Source organism: Micrasema longulum, unplaced genomic scaffold, assembly GCF_059751315.1.
Source record: "Micrasema longulum isolate JH-2025_06_02 unplaced genomic scaffold, ASM5975131v1 h1tg000194l, whole genome shotgun sequence".
NCBI lineage: Eukaryota > Metazoa > Arthropoda > Insecta > Trichoptera > Brachycentridae > Micrasema > Micrasema longulum.
This window is the reverse complement of record NW_028277399.1, coordinates 125,395-139,743: the sequence shown is the minus strand read 5'-3', so window position 1 is coordinate 139,743 and position 14,349 is coordinate 125,395. Positions and strand designations below refer to the sequence as shown.

The window sequence follows — 14,349 nt, the reverse complement described above, 5'->3', positions numbered from 1 at the left end:
GGGATTGTGTTGTATACATAAAACCTCCAAGCAAAGAAATGGATTTTTCCAAGTTTTCCAAACTTTTGAATTGCGATTTCTCAAAATAGTTTTTCGTGGGTTAGCGACTTCTGCCTTCTGCCTGAACGGCTACGATGTTAAGTAGATTTTTTTTTTAAATCGGTAAAGAAATGTAAAAAAAAAAACAGTACTTAGAACCTGACCTACCATAACAATTATTCTTGTTTTACGGTCTACGAAATGGAGCCTAAAAAACAATAGGGGTAACTTCCAACATCCATTTGAGAATTCTTAGCGCCAAAGTTGTACTTTTTGTAAATTATGACAAAGGCGTTGTAAACTTTTACAATCGCTACTTAAGAAAGGAGATTATACCATAAAAGTTGATAAGTTGGAGGAGATTATTGTTTCTCAAGTTAACCGGCTGTATTTAAGTATAAATAAACGCTTTCTTCAAGAAAACGTTTATTTACCTTTTTACCAAGAAGTGCGAAATGAAACTGCTAAAAGTGTCTATGTCTACCTAGCTAATTGGCGCTGTACTCGATGCGGCTTTTTGCGATTTGTAAAAACGAGAATTTTGAAATAGGAATATGTACTCTTTTTGTGTTAATGATTTTTTTTCTTTTATTAGGGCCTTCTACCAAAACTTGATAACATCGGCCAGAAACAAGTTACATCAATAAACATAAGAAAAACATAAACAGAAAGGAATAACAATTTAGATACAAACAATAGACAACAAAAATACAAGTACAAGAATAACATCAAAATATCAATCGTAATAATAAACACATATCCACACCAACAAAAAATTAAACATAAATTGACAGAAAAACCCACCGATACCTGATGTGCCAATTTAACAGAAAAGAAAAACTTACAGTAAAATATTAGAAGGAAGATATAACTTAATAATTAGAAAAATTACAACAAAACAATCAAAATATTAACAAACATAATCTTATATTAATAATAAATTATAACTATTAAAATTTAAATTAAAAATTAAACACCAGGAAGTAATAATGACGTTAAAATATTTTACATAAAACTAAAAATGTAAGATTAATTTATTGTAAAAAAAAAATTTAATTATTTTAAACATAATTATTTCAATGACACAATTATTACAAAACATAATAGGGAATAGTTTGAACTTAAAAAAAAAAACAGAATTGATCAATAAACAATTTGTACAAGAAAAAAATTGAGATAAATGAATTGGAAAGGTTATAAAAAACATAAGTAAAATATCAAATAATGTTAAAAAATGACAATTTTGAAATACGAATATTTTACTCTTTTCGTCTTTATGTGGTTAAAAAATGACAATTTTGAAATACAAATATGTACTCATTTCGAGTACAATGAGAATCGAGTATTAAGTAATAAAGTTGGCCTCCTGGTGAACTGGTTCGTGCGTTTACCTACCAATTATTAAATAAAATTAATTACTATACGATAAAAGTCAATCCACCCCATGCTATTTTATCGGGCGGGGTGGATTTTCGCTGCGTGGAAACAGCCATTGTATTAAAATCTCGAGGGATACATTGACGTTTAATTCAATTTTCGAATATTACAAAAATCAATATGAGTATAACAAGATAAGTATAAAAATATGTACGCTTAAGCATAGGCAAAATGGTAAATGTTTCACAGTAACTGCACTCGTTTATATTAATTTATATTTCCTGTGTATTACGTAAGTAAATAGATTATTTATTTCACCACTACCATCGCGAATAATCTTGGTCATATCGTCATGACCTTGGAATATCATTGCATGGGATTTTTGTCACTATGTTACGATTCGGTGAGTACAAAATTATAAGCTTTGATTATACAGTCTGGCCAGAACACCCGAGTTGAGAGGTGAAAAGGCCATAAAAAACAAAGAAGAAGATTATACAGTTGAACTTGGTGATTACGAGGAAGATGGGACCGACTGATTTTGCTCATTATACCAGAGTATTTAATCATAATAGAGTTTTACAATCACCATTGCATATGCACAATGACAATATTGTCAATATTGTAAAAAATAAATGTTCGTATAGTTCATACTAATAAAAAACTCGTAATAAGCATTACTAGTCATACCAGAAGAAGTTTTTTTATAATCCAATCGCCATTGTCATTAAGTAAAGAAATACATACGTATGGTTCTTATAGATAATTTAAAAAAAAACTATTAAGGAAAATTATAATAAATGCTTAAAAACATACTACTTTCTAAATTTAAAATGCAGATAAATGAACATTGTTGTTTTTCCAAAATATTTTCACTGTAAATAAAAAGATTTTTACACGCCTCAAGATTTTTCGCGTCATATTCAATTTTACAAATAATTGCCACTTTTTCACGAATTAAGAGACATTTCCTCTTGTTTATTTTATTTTATTTTGATTTTATTAAATTGGAAAACCAACGGACATTTATAAATTTATAAGATACAATTTTACTATAAATACATTTCGTAAAGTCCAATTAGAGGCTTTCACATAATATTATTATTGTAAATATTGTCACATAAAGATTATACATGACATAAAATAACTCATCATACAAAACGTATAATATTAACATATTACATCAGAGATGAAGAACATTTAAGAGAAGGTAATATAGAAAGGGGTGCTGGGTTGGTTTGGACATGTAGAACGAATGGACAGCGAAAGAACGGCTAAAAGGATCTACGATGCAAATGTTGATGGATGCAGAAAACGAGGAAGACCGAGAAAGACATGGCACGATCAAGTCCATCAAATACTTGAAGATGGACATGTCGAAAGTAGGAATAATCGGCGTGCGTGCATGAGAAGATGTATGAATGTAGAGGAAGCGAGGTCTGTATGCCAAGATAGAGTATTATGGCGTTCTATCCTCTCTGCCTACCCCTACGGGGAAACGGCGTGATGGTTTGTTGTTGTTGTTGTAATATAGAAGTCTAGGCATTTACAGGGCTTATGACCTGTCAAGGAATATAGATGTTCAAATATGGGCAGAATGGTGAATGTTACACAGTGTGTAAAGTGGCCACTTAAACCAGCCATTGCCAGGTCATAAGCCCTGTAAATGGCTAGACTTCTATATTACCTTCTCTTAAATGTTCTTCATCTCTGATGTAATATGTTAATATAAACAGCTCCCCAGGGAGTTTAATCCAGTCCTTGTCTACAGAAATTTGGACAAACTCAGAATATTGTTGACGTATAATATTACTAACTATATAAATGTAATACATTTTATTAAAAATATATCAACTTTTGAAAATTGGTCACAAAGTTGCACATTATAAAATATAATACAACTATAGTTGACCATACAGTGTACATTTATAATGTGCCTACATACAGAACTGCACATAACCTGCATAATATAGGCTGCGGATTCAAGGCGCAACATAACTTGATTTTTTTTTTGAAATTTCATTTTTAAAGGATGTTAAAGATGTGTTTTTAATATCAATACAATTTAATTTCTGATCACATATTGCAGGTTCTATTTACAAATTAATTTTGAAAAGATTGAGTGGAGCATTAAGAAATTTAAATTAGAGATTGGTTTCTGGTCTGCGTTACTGGGACTCTAAAATTAATAAGTGATCTACCATGTTATTTAAAGTTTTATACATAAAAATGGCGTCAGCCATGTTCCTGCGAGAGAGTTTGGAGTTTAGGTAAGTTTGTAGATTCATCGGGATCTGAATTCAGAGTCAATCGTCTAAAATTGTTAATAGACATGTTCATAGTTCAAGGGTTACTTTTTAACTGATCTGACATTACCCACTCATATTTTTGTAATGCACTGACCATAAAACATTTTAAAAAAACTGAAAAGCTTTGTAAAAACCCCCGACACAAGGATGTCATTCATAAACTACAAAAGAAGTTGTAAATTGTAATGAGGTGCTGAGCCGGCAATAACTGGGTTCACAAGCTTTTTTTTACACGCAATTTCAACCATGTGTGTGATATTTTTTCAATGTTGTCGGCGAAAACACCGATTAGGTACTTAGACACTTGCATAGTGACATAAACGTCATCCGATCCCGATGCCCAGCGGCATCGAATCTAAAATAGCCAACTGTTTAGATTTTATTATTTAGTTTCTTATTTTTAAAATCATATTTTTAAACGATTAAAGAGTTTTTGCTCAACTGTTGACATTATTTTTGTTCAGTGTGTTCAAGAAGTAGCTCTTTATAAAAAAAAATGTATGGAGAAAGCCATTGACTAAAATGTCGATAAATGTTTCCTCGTTAGATCCGAGATCTGGCTATTTCCGTGATCGTTATAACCAAGTTCGACTGTACACTCGTACTTTTTTTTTCAAACCAGGGCCTCGATTATGATGGGAAGATAAATACGTCATACCCTTTACCTTGACGGTATAGTTGAAGATAAATTCCCTCTAACGATTATAAAGATATACTACAGACCCCCCCCCCTTCAAGTTTTGGGTAGGTACGTCGATATGAAACAAAGGGAAGCGTACGTCACGGTACACATATCTACGCTCTAAAATAACATAGCTTCAGTATGTCAGAGTTGAAGATAAAAGTCTCCCGACTGACTATAAAGATACACTACCGATACTCCCACCATCAAGTTTTGATGTAAGTACATCGGTTTATACCGACGGGTCTAGAACCCATCGATACGTTTATCTACGCATTAAAAGTGTCAAAAATGGTGTTCCACCTAGCAATTTTTCAATGGCTTTGAAGTGAGCACTTTTATTACAGAAGCCTATTTAAACTATAAATGAGAACTATTTTAAATGTTAATGACGTAAGGAACGCGGACTTATTGTTTGCGGTCATTCAATTGATTTGTTTCGATAATATGATGTGGATATGACAAGTAGGTAGAACGTACCGAGGTAAGATACAGATAGTACATAAGTTAAGCATACCGTCTCGATATACAGGGTGTTCTTTAAACCCTGTCACACCCGAAACCACAATGATCAGTATGGGCAAGAAGACATATTAGCATATTTTAAAATATATTTAGGACAAAGAAAAATTTAAAAAATAAAATATTTGAAAAAACAAATAGTTGCTTACTTCTGCAGGGGAGAAGTGAGGGGAGCGCGGCGCAGTGTCAGACTCCCCCCTTCTCCCTCCTCGTTTTTTCCCTGCAGAAGTAAGCAACCATTTGCTTTTTTTTATATATTTTTAAAAAAAATTATTGGTTCAAAAAAAATATTTTTATGTGCCAATATGTCTTCTTGCTCATACTGATCATTTTGGTTGCGGGTGTAACAGGGTTTAAACAACACTCTGTATACAGATGAAGATAGCGTTCATAACCGAGGCACTGGAATATAAAGCGTTTGGAAAACTTTTTCACTATCAAATATAAAACAAAGTAAACGCCGCATTTTTCGCACATCCGTCGCTTTTCTACAATCGCGACGAAATGAGTACGCAATAAAATCATTTCTGACGCTCAAATTTAGCATTTGTGTTTTTTATTTGAATTAGAATACTACTCATTCAAAGCCAAACAAAAGCTTTAGAAGACGGCCCAGTTTCATACAAAATAAACACAAAGTGAAGACCGTGTTTTAGAAACCGCACAAGTCAATTTTTAATCAATTTTTAAAAGAATTTGAAAAAAAAAAAATGTCCCTCAAATAAACAAATTGTCAACGTTTGATAACTTATTTCACTCTCACCACATTCACTCTCCATTTAAAATCTTTTTCTACTCTTCCATCTCCTGAAAACGTGCTTATCAGATACACAAATTCTTATACTAATATATGTATACTAATATAATATTCTAAAATCGGGTTGTGGTCTAGTGGTGGCTAGTGTCTCGGACTCTCGGCTCAAAAGTCCGTGGTTCGAATACCACTGTACCCAAACTTGATTCCCATTTGCTAATAGTGAGTTATTTACAACTCGTTGAAAATGTCCCTTAAAATTGGGTAAATCATAAGAACGCTAATATTTATTTTTAAAATTAAAAAAATAAAAAAATACTTGTAAGTCAATGACATATAATTGTACAAGTACCGTTATGGGAAAATATCTCCTTTTTACAATTTAAATTAATAAGCATCTATAATACACTGACGAATAATAAAAATAAAAAAAAAACTTAATAGTAGCTTAAAAAATATTTTTAAATTTATAATTCTGAATTCCCACGAAAATGATCCATTGCACTGGCCCCTAATACGACACGATTCGGTTAATTTTTGAACTTTGTATGTGACCGTTTAAATTTAAATAGAACATCGTCACGAATCTTGACGTCACAATTATCCAGGCAAAACACGCCTTTTTTGTAGGGAAATCTTTTTGAATTTTTTTTTAAAGAAAAAATAAATATTAACGTTTTTATGTTTTACTCACGTATTTAATTTTGGGGGCCATTTTCAACGAGTTGTAAATAACTCACTATTAGAAAATAGGAATCAAGTTGGGATACAGTGGGATTCGAACCCCGGACCTTTGATCCGTTTGTCCGAGACACTAGCCACGGGATAACTACTCGAAATATTTTTTTAAAGTTATATATGAAAACATTTCTTCACAATATACATATTGGGCCTTACTTATAAATTGGGTATCTTGAGAATAGTGGTAGAATAATGATGGTATAGCAAAAAGTATTACTTATATAATCAATGTATGACAGGGTTACGAATGATGAAATCAGGCGAGAGTGTAAATCTGAGACAAGTATAATTGATAAGATTAAGAAAGGGTCTCTGAGATGGTTTGGTCACGTAGAACGAATGGACGACGAGAGAATGGTAAAACAAGTATATATGGCAAAAATGAACGGCAACGTTAGACGAGGACGACCAAAGAAGACGTGGCATGATCAGATAAACCAAAATCCTAAGTCTGGTCATGTCAAAAGCAGACAGAACCGAAGGGCATGTATGACAAGATGTATGAATGTGGAAGAGGCTAGGATTGTATGCCAGGATAGACGTGTGTGGCGGTCCATTCTCTCTGCCTACCCCTACGGGGAAATGGCGTGATGGTAGTAGTAGTAGTAGTAGTAGTAGTAGTAGTAGTATTACTTATAAACCCCGCATAGAGTTAAACTCGGTTTAAATCTGGGATAGCGACCATAGAAACGTATACCTGCACTTTATGTGGTATAACGCTGGAATAAGCACGCGATCTGTAAAATGTCATATTTTTTCGGTAATCAAAATAGAAAGTTTATTAGTTTTTTTTCAATTTTAAACAATTTCGAAGTCCTGCTACCTTCTCGATGCGATTCAAGTGATTTTTAATTATTTGTTTGAATAATATCTCAAATGTTATATGTTTGTATGTGTAAAAAAAGAAACACGAATAAACTATAGAATTCGTTTTTAACTTCTCCTCTTCTTCCTAATTTTGATTTCTTTTTCTGACAATTTTCTACATGTTCTCGATTACACTGACAGTAGTCTCGATTTGACTTTGACGTTTGTTTGTGTTGTTATAAAAGTTACTGCGCACGCGCACATATCATTGTTGACTGTTTAAAAAAAATAAGCGCGAAATAACTCGTGAACTGTTATTCTAGGTAATAAATATTTGTATAAGTGAGCTTTATTTTATATCGGTTATGAATAGTCAAACCGGGTACAGTTATTTCTAAATATAAACCTTGTATAAGAAAATCTAATAAGTAAGGCTCATTGATTTTTAAAATACATTTGAAAAAAAAAACAATTTTACATATTTTTATCGGTATTCGGTGATATTTCGCTTTTGGCGTAGGTGAATGAAACGGATAAATAACCCCAGTAAAACGTTAATATTATAATTTTAAATTATTTTTTGCTTTTATTTAATAATGTACATGCTTCCACTTTCCATTATGTTGTATCCCAACTCAACACAGGACTCTTGGCCTCATAGAGTTAGGGGATACGTATTTTTTTGGTAATAAACATGTATTTGTATGAATAAATAAAAATTATATAAAAGCGTGGTATTTAGTCTAAACATTCTCCTATCGTTTCTCACACTTGAGGTTTTTAAAATAAGGCCCTCAACTGTACTCACAAGCGCCAGGTTTAAAAAGGAGTTATTTCAATTGTCCGTTCGGCTTCCCAGAATCCGAGGGTAGGCGCCTTAGTGAGAAACTAGGATTCCTCTCTTGTATAAAAGAAAAGATCACGTTTAGAGGAATACATTAAACCAGTGATGACGAACCTTTTGAGAAGTGGGTCAAATTTTGTTCATTATTTTTTTAGTGCTAGCTCGTGGTACTAAGTCAGTGCTGGTGTCGCTTGGGAAGCGGAAGGGAGGATAGTTAAAAACGACTTTTTTAAGTTCCACATTTAAACTTCTTTAAAAAGTCTCAGTTTTTTTTTTTGTTTTACAACTTTAACTCTTCATTATTTATTTATTAATTTCACGCCCTACGGGCTTTTACATTAATTAGAAATACATTCAAGTGCAGCAGTGAAACATAAGTATGTACATTTAGCTAAAATTGAAGATAACATAAGAAAATTTAAAAGATACAATAATAAGTAAAAATAAGTAAATGTACCAACATAGGTATATGGGTATATAGAAATATATTTAACAAATTTACATATAAAAACATACACACATACATACACATACATATGCATACATACACACACACACATATACATATATGCATATATATATACACATATATGCATATACATACACATAAATATGTACATTATTATAGAGATACATGAGAAAAAAAATGTAAATAAAGAACAATATTTAGAAATTTTATACAGATTAATTTTTGACATAAAGACAGACGAAATATATCAATTTCACCATACATACTCGTTACCTAGCTGCCATTCGCTGGCCGGTGTAGTCTAGGTATTGGTGAATTGTAACAATAATTGTGACTGCCAGGAGATTAAAAAAATAACGTTAGCTGCCGAGTATTTCGAACAGGTACATTTATGCTGATAACACAAGTTAATTCCGGGACGTCCAAATTTGCTATTTTATATAAATTTAATAAATCATTCATAATTCTTCTTTTACAACGAGTTGACATATATAGTGTACATAATAAATTATCGTAATCAATTTTTTTCAGTGGGTACATTAAGTTTGTAATTGATGAATCTAAGGAATTTACGTTGTACTCTTTCTAATTTTAAAATATGAACATTGTAATAAGGTGACCATATTGTTGAATTGAATTCTAAATTACGTCTTACTTAGGTAAGTCTTGCAAGTGAAGAGGAAAAAATAAAGGTCTACGTCAAAAAAATATATAAATGGGGTCATACACAGGAGCAGTGATACGATACTAGCCAATTTCCTCTTTAAATTATTTTTGTTTATTAATACAAGTCAAAAAATAGCATTCTGAGATAATTGAATTCAAAGTTTCATTTCTCCAAAAGAAATCAAAGAATGTATTAAGTTAACCGTGTTTTTTTTTAATTTGTTTGTCAGGATTTGTATTTTGAAATGAAATGTTTTGAAAAATAAAATATTATAAGGAAATTGTGTTTATAATCGTGTTTTTGAGATATTATACTCTAAAACTAGACAAATAAAATATTTAAATCAAGATTTTGAGTTAACTTATCATGTACATTATTATTGCACTAACAAAAGTAGGAAATGAGATAATTTTTCTTTAAGATATGGTGCAAAATAATAAACTTACATTATTTTGAACAATTTTATTTTTATTTTTGGCCATAATAACCTATAAAAACAAAAAAAATAACATATAAACCATCTCACCAAATTTTAATAGTTTAGTTTAACTGAAAAAAATAATAAGGACTTTGAAAGTCTCTTGCAAAATTACAAAGGTTTATAGGTGAAAATTCATTAATTGGAATAATTTCAATGATCGTTTTCTTCATAAGTCGATGGATTTTCTCTTCGAGCGGTATTAATGACTTTTAAATTATTGTAGGAATCAAATTTTTCTTGCATAGGCTTAAAAGATCTTTCTTTTTTTCTCATCAGAACTTGAATATGATGTGCACGTTGCACATTGGTCTTTTTAAGGTTGGAAACGCCCAATGTTGAATTTAGTATTAAAGATTGTAGAATACTGCAACAATTTAACAAATGATAAATTATTTTGTTCACACTTTTCTTTGTGAAGTCTATATAGTGTTGCCAAATTCAAAGACCCATCAATGAACTCTCTGGTAGTTTAGGCTCTCAGAAAGTGGGATTCCACCCTTGGGACGCTATTGATGTGATCCCGAACATGTTGTTTTAATTCAGCGTCAATTTTTTTATGATTGTCATGTCTTCCAGCCAATTCAACAATATATTTACTTCTAAATGAACTCATCTTGAAAAATAAATGAAAATTAAAGTGTATATAAGTGCTTAAAACGAAATGTTTGTAGACAATTCAGCAAGCGCTTCGAAATAAACAATGACTGTCGAAATGTAATGTGGTACCAAAACTCAAAATTAAGTAGTTTGTCTATTCCCAAACTATGATAATTCTAAATGTATTAGTCTGAAATTGATAAAAATGTTGTTTTCTGATACAAGACTATAGCAACTCAGAATATCATAGTCTTGAAATATTACACAATAAGATTAAAGAAAATTCTGCATCTGATGAAAGTAGGCAAGCGTGGTTAAGGCTCTCAGAAGGCATCCGCAGTATATGGCCCAGCCAACCGTATCGCTTCCGCTTGACGACAGTTGTCACTGGAATTTGCGGCGTCTGTTCTCTTATTACTTCATTCCTCACAAAGTCGCGATGCGTACTCTTTGGCAGTGCGCACTCTTTGCTTGGTTTACTCTAGAGCTGATTTGCTTACAAAACTAATTAATGTTTGGTTGTGCCGATTGTCTTATTTAAGTTCAGTACCTAACTGTCACGTTTATTTTAAATTAACAAAACAGGTAGCATAAAAAAAATAATAAAGGAACCCATTCGGAACAGAGTATAAATAATTTATTTCACATTAAACTTTTTTCTGTGCAGCCGGCCCTCGGGCACTAAAGAGCAGATAAATTTGCAGCATGATTCAGACATTATAAGTACAACATATTTATGCATAATATAATCTCCAGACAATATTGCCCTTAGGCAAGTCTGCGCACAACAAGATGCGCATTACCCTTATTTCGACAGCATAGGCCAAGAGATACGATTTTTCATATTTTTTTTACACTAGTTGGTAGTGGCCACATTACGCACTATGTAACATTCACCGCTCTGCCTATGTTTAAAAATCCACATTTCCTCAATTCTTCCATATTTTAACTTTTGTGAAGTAAAACAGCTGAAATCTTAATTTATCTGGGTGAGCCAATGATAAGTAATAATCCCTGTAAATGCCTCACTAGAGAGGAAATCCAGCCTGATAATAAATATTTGTTGGTCGAAAAAAAAAGACAAGGACGGTCGAGACTGAAACCAGGGGTGGTATTCTGAATCAGGATACCACCCCAGGGACAGAAATTATACAATAAACTACCAGACAAAACTAAACAAAATACTTGGACAATAGGGGCCAGACTTCTTACTGTCCATGCGCTCTGTAGCTGCAAGACGTGCTGTTATCTAGTTCCTATATATCATAATCACTTTTTAGCATGAACACTTTACAAATTTACTATTATGCTCAATGTTTATTTTTGTAAATTTATCGGCCTCGTGGTGTTATGGTCAGTGCATTTGCCTACCATGCAAGAGGTCTCGAATTCGATTCTCGACATGGTTGATACGAAATATTTTTTAAAAAGGTCTTTTTGCAATAGAACATTTCATAGTCCCTGGACTGGTACTGGAAGCGTAAGACTGATCATTTTTCCTTCATGTAACAAAAATGATCAAGATACGCTGCGATTGGTGTACCAATGCAGTGCCCTATGCACCATTAGGTGCAAAAAGGGAATGATGATAAGAATTTCATTCGTCCATGCACTTTGTAGCTGCAAGACGATTAGTAATCTAGCTTCAGTAGGTAAATATTATCAACTATCAAATAACTAAATTTAGTAAATGGGGTCTAGAATTCCAACCGCCCATGCGCTCAGTAGCTGCTAGACTTGTTGTAATCGTTTTCTTCTATTTTAAAAAAATAGTTTTTTATTTCGTTTTTTAAAATATCACTTAATTTCTTAACGTCATTGTCAAATAAAAAAAAACATAAATAGGGGCTAGATTTCTTACTTTCCATGCGCTCTGTAGCTGCAAGACGTGCTGTAATCTGGCTCCTATATATATCATAATGTAATATATCATAATTGGAGATGAGGAACTAGAATCCTAACCGTCCATGCGCTCTGTAGCTGCAAGACGTGCTGCGATATTTATTTATTGTACAGAGCCCTTGAGGTGATTTTCACAAAAATGGCGCCATATAAATTATCCAAATATAAATATATATATATAACTTTTACAAAAGACGTTAAAAATATTATCTTTAACAGTAGAATATGAATTTCAGGAGTAAAAATCTTTTTTTAGCCCTTAAAGGTTTATCAATAAAATTTTAAATAAAAAAAAAAATGTTTTCAGTGTGGCTTCAAATTAATGACATTTAATGCAAGTTTTACTAGACGTTTTTTTTCTGTAATAAAACATCGATAAATACTAAAATAATAAATAAATAAATTGATATTATTTTACCTTTTAATGTCTATCGGAAAACGAAGGTTCGGAATATGATAGTTGAACTTTATTGCACTCAGTACTTTTCAAATCAAGGTTTACTTTGCCGACAAGCTATTACTGAAAAAAAAAACACACAGCTCACCAAAAACCTTTTAAAAATGCAGTGGAAATGCAACACAACCTTTTAACTAACTTATCGTTACTATCCATATGATATTCACACAAGAAAACAAAGAAAGCTAACACAGTTTGTAAGTTTTTGACAGATTCTAAAAGAGCGTTGAAAGTAACGCTTTCAGATTTGAACGCTTTCGACCCAAACCCACTACAGGCAAAACGCGACTAACCGCGAAGAGAGCCGCGGACGAACTGAAACAGAACTAAAATTCAAGATAAGACTGACTTTACTCAATGCTCTAAAAATTGAGCTAACAATTTAAAAACACTTTATCACAATGTCCAGTTTTATTTTATGGGTTCAGTGAAATCAGTTGGATTTTGTTACTTATTTTCTTTTTTTTTGTAGAATGCATCGCTTTGATTTTGGATGCTTCGTTTCGTTACAGAGATTCGAATTTTAAAAATCGAAATTAAAATAATGCATGATTCTTAAATCTAATGTTTATATAAATTGAATAATGAAAAATCCTATACTTAATTAAATTAAAATCATGTCAAATTCTATGCTTATTTTTAATTAATATAATGTAATATAATAAACTACATTTAAATTTAAAATTAAATATTGTAAGATTCTATACTTAATTTACATTAACCATGTAAGAAATTTCACATGATTTAAGTTAAAATAATAATCATCCTCATCATCATTCCCTGTCTGCACCTAATGGTGCATAAGGCACTGCAATGGTACACCAATCTCAGCATATCTTGATATTTTTTTGTAATATGAAGGTAAGATGATTAGTCCTACGCTTCGGGTACCAGTCCAGGGACGATTATTATTATTATGGATAATTTATACAGCGCCATTTTCGTAATATAATACCTCAGGGGCGCTTTTTATAGTGTTTCTATAGATAAATAAATTTAATTTAAGCTTTTAAATTTGTAAATTAATTAAAAGAATTTATTTTGTTTTCAGCTACGGATTTATTTAAATGATTGATAAATGAAAAATTTTAGTCTAAAATACAATTTTAAATAAATATTTCGCTCCAACCACGTCGAGAATCGAACCCGAGACCTCTTGCATGGTAGGCAAATGTGATGACCACTAAATCACGATGCATACTTACTAGTTCTTTGCTCGATGTATTATTATTAGGTTTTTTATTTTTTTTATTTATTGTAAACTTTATAAAATCATTCTTAGGTTGCTGAAATTCCACTCGTCGATGCGCTTTGTAGCTGCAAGACTTTTTGGGATGTTAGCTATTATATTATAAAAAATCAAATTATGTAAATGTTATCAACTATCAAATATCTAAATTTAGTAAATGGGGTCTAGAATTTCAACCGTCCATGCGCTCAGTAGCTGCTAGACTTATTGTAATCTAACTTCTATTTTAATAAATTTGTTTTTTATTTCGTTTTTTAAAATATCACTTAAATTCTTAACTTAATTGTCAAATAAAATAAAATAAAAAATGTAAATAGGGGCTAGATTTCTTACTGTCCATGCACTCTGTAGCTGCAAGACGTGCTGTAATCAAGCTCGTATATATCGTAATTATTGTTATATATCATAATTGGAGACGAGGAACTAGAATCACAACCGTCCATGCGCTCTGT

The 14,349-nt window shown here is 31.6% G+C and overlaps 1 protein-coding gene across 2 annotated transcripts in view; it reads right to left on the bottom strand.

The window, feature by feature from the left end:
- Nucleotides 1–12,965, bottom strand: part of Sulf1 (Extracellular sulfatase Sulf1) — a 143,456-nt gene extending 130,491 nt beyond the window's left edge. For both annotated transcript variants that reach the window (XM_088243169.1, XM_088243170.1), the window contains exon 1: nucleotides 12,610–12,965. The gene's annotated coding sequence lies outside the window, so the exon portion shown is untranslated. The remainder of the gene's footprint in view (nucleotides 1–12,609) is intronic.
- Nucleotides 12,966–14,349: the final 1,384 nt, after the last annotated feature.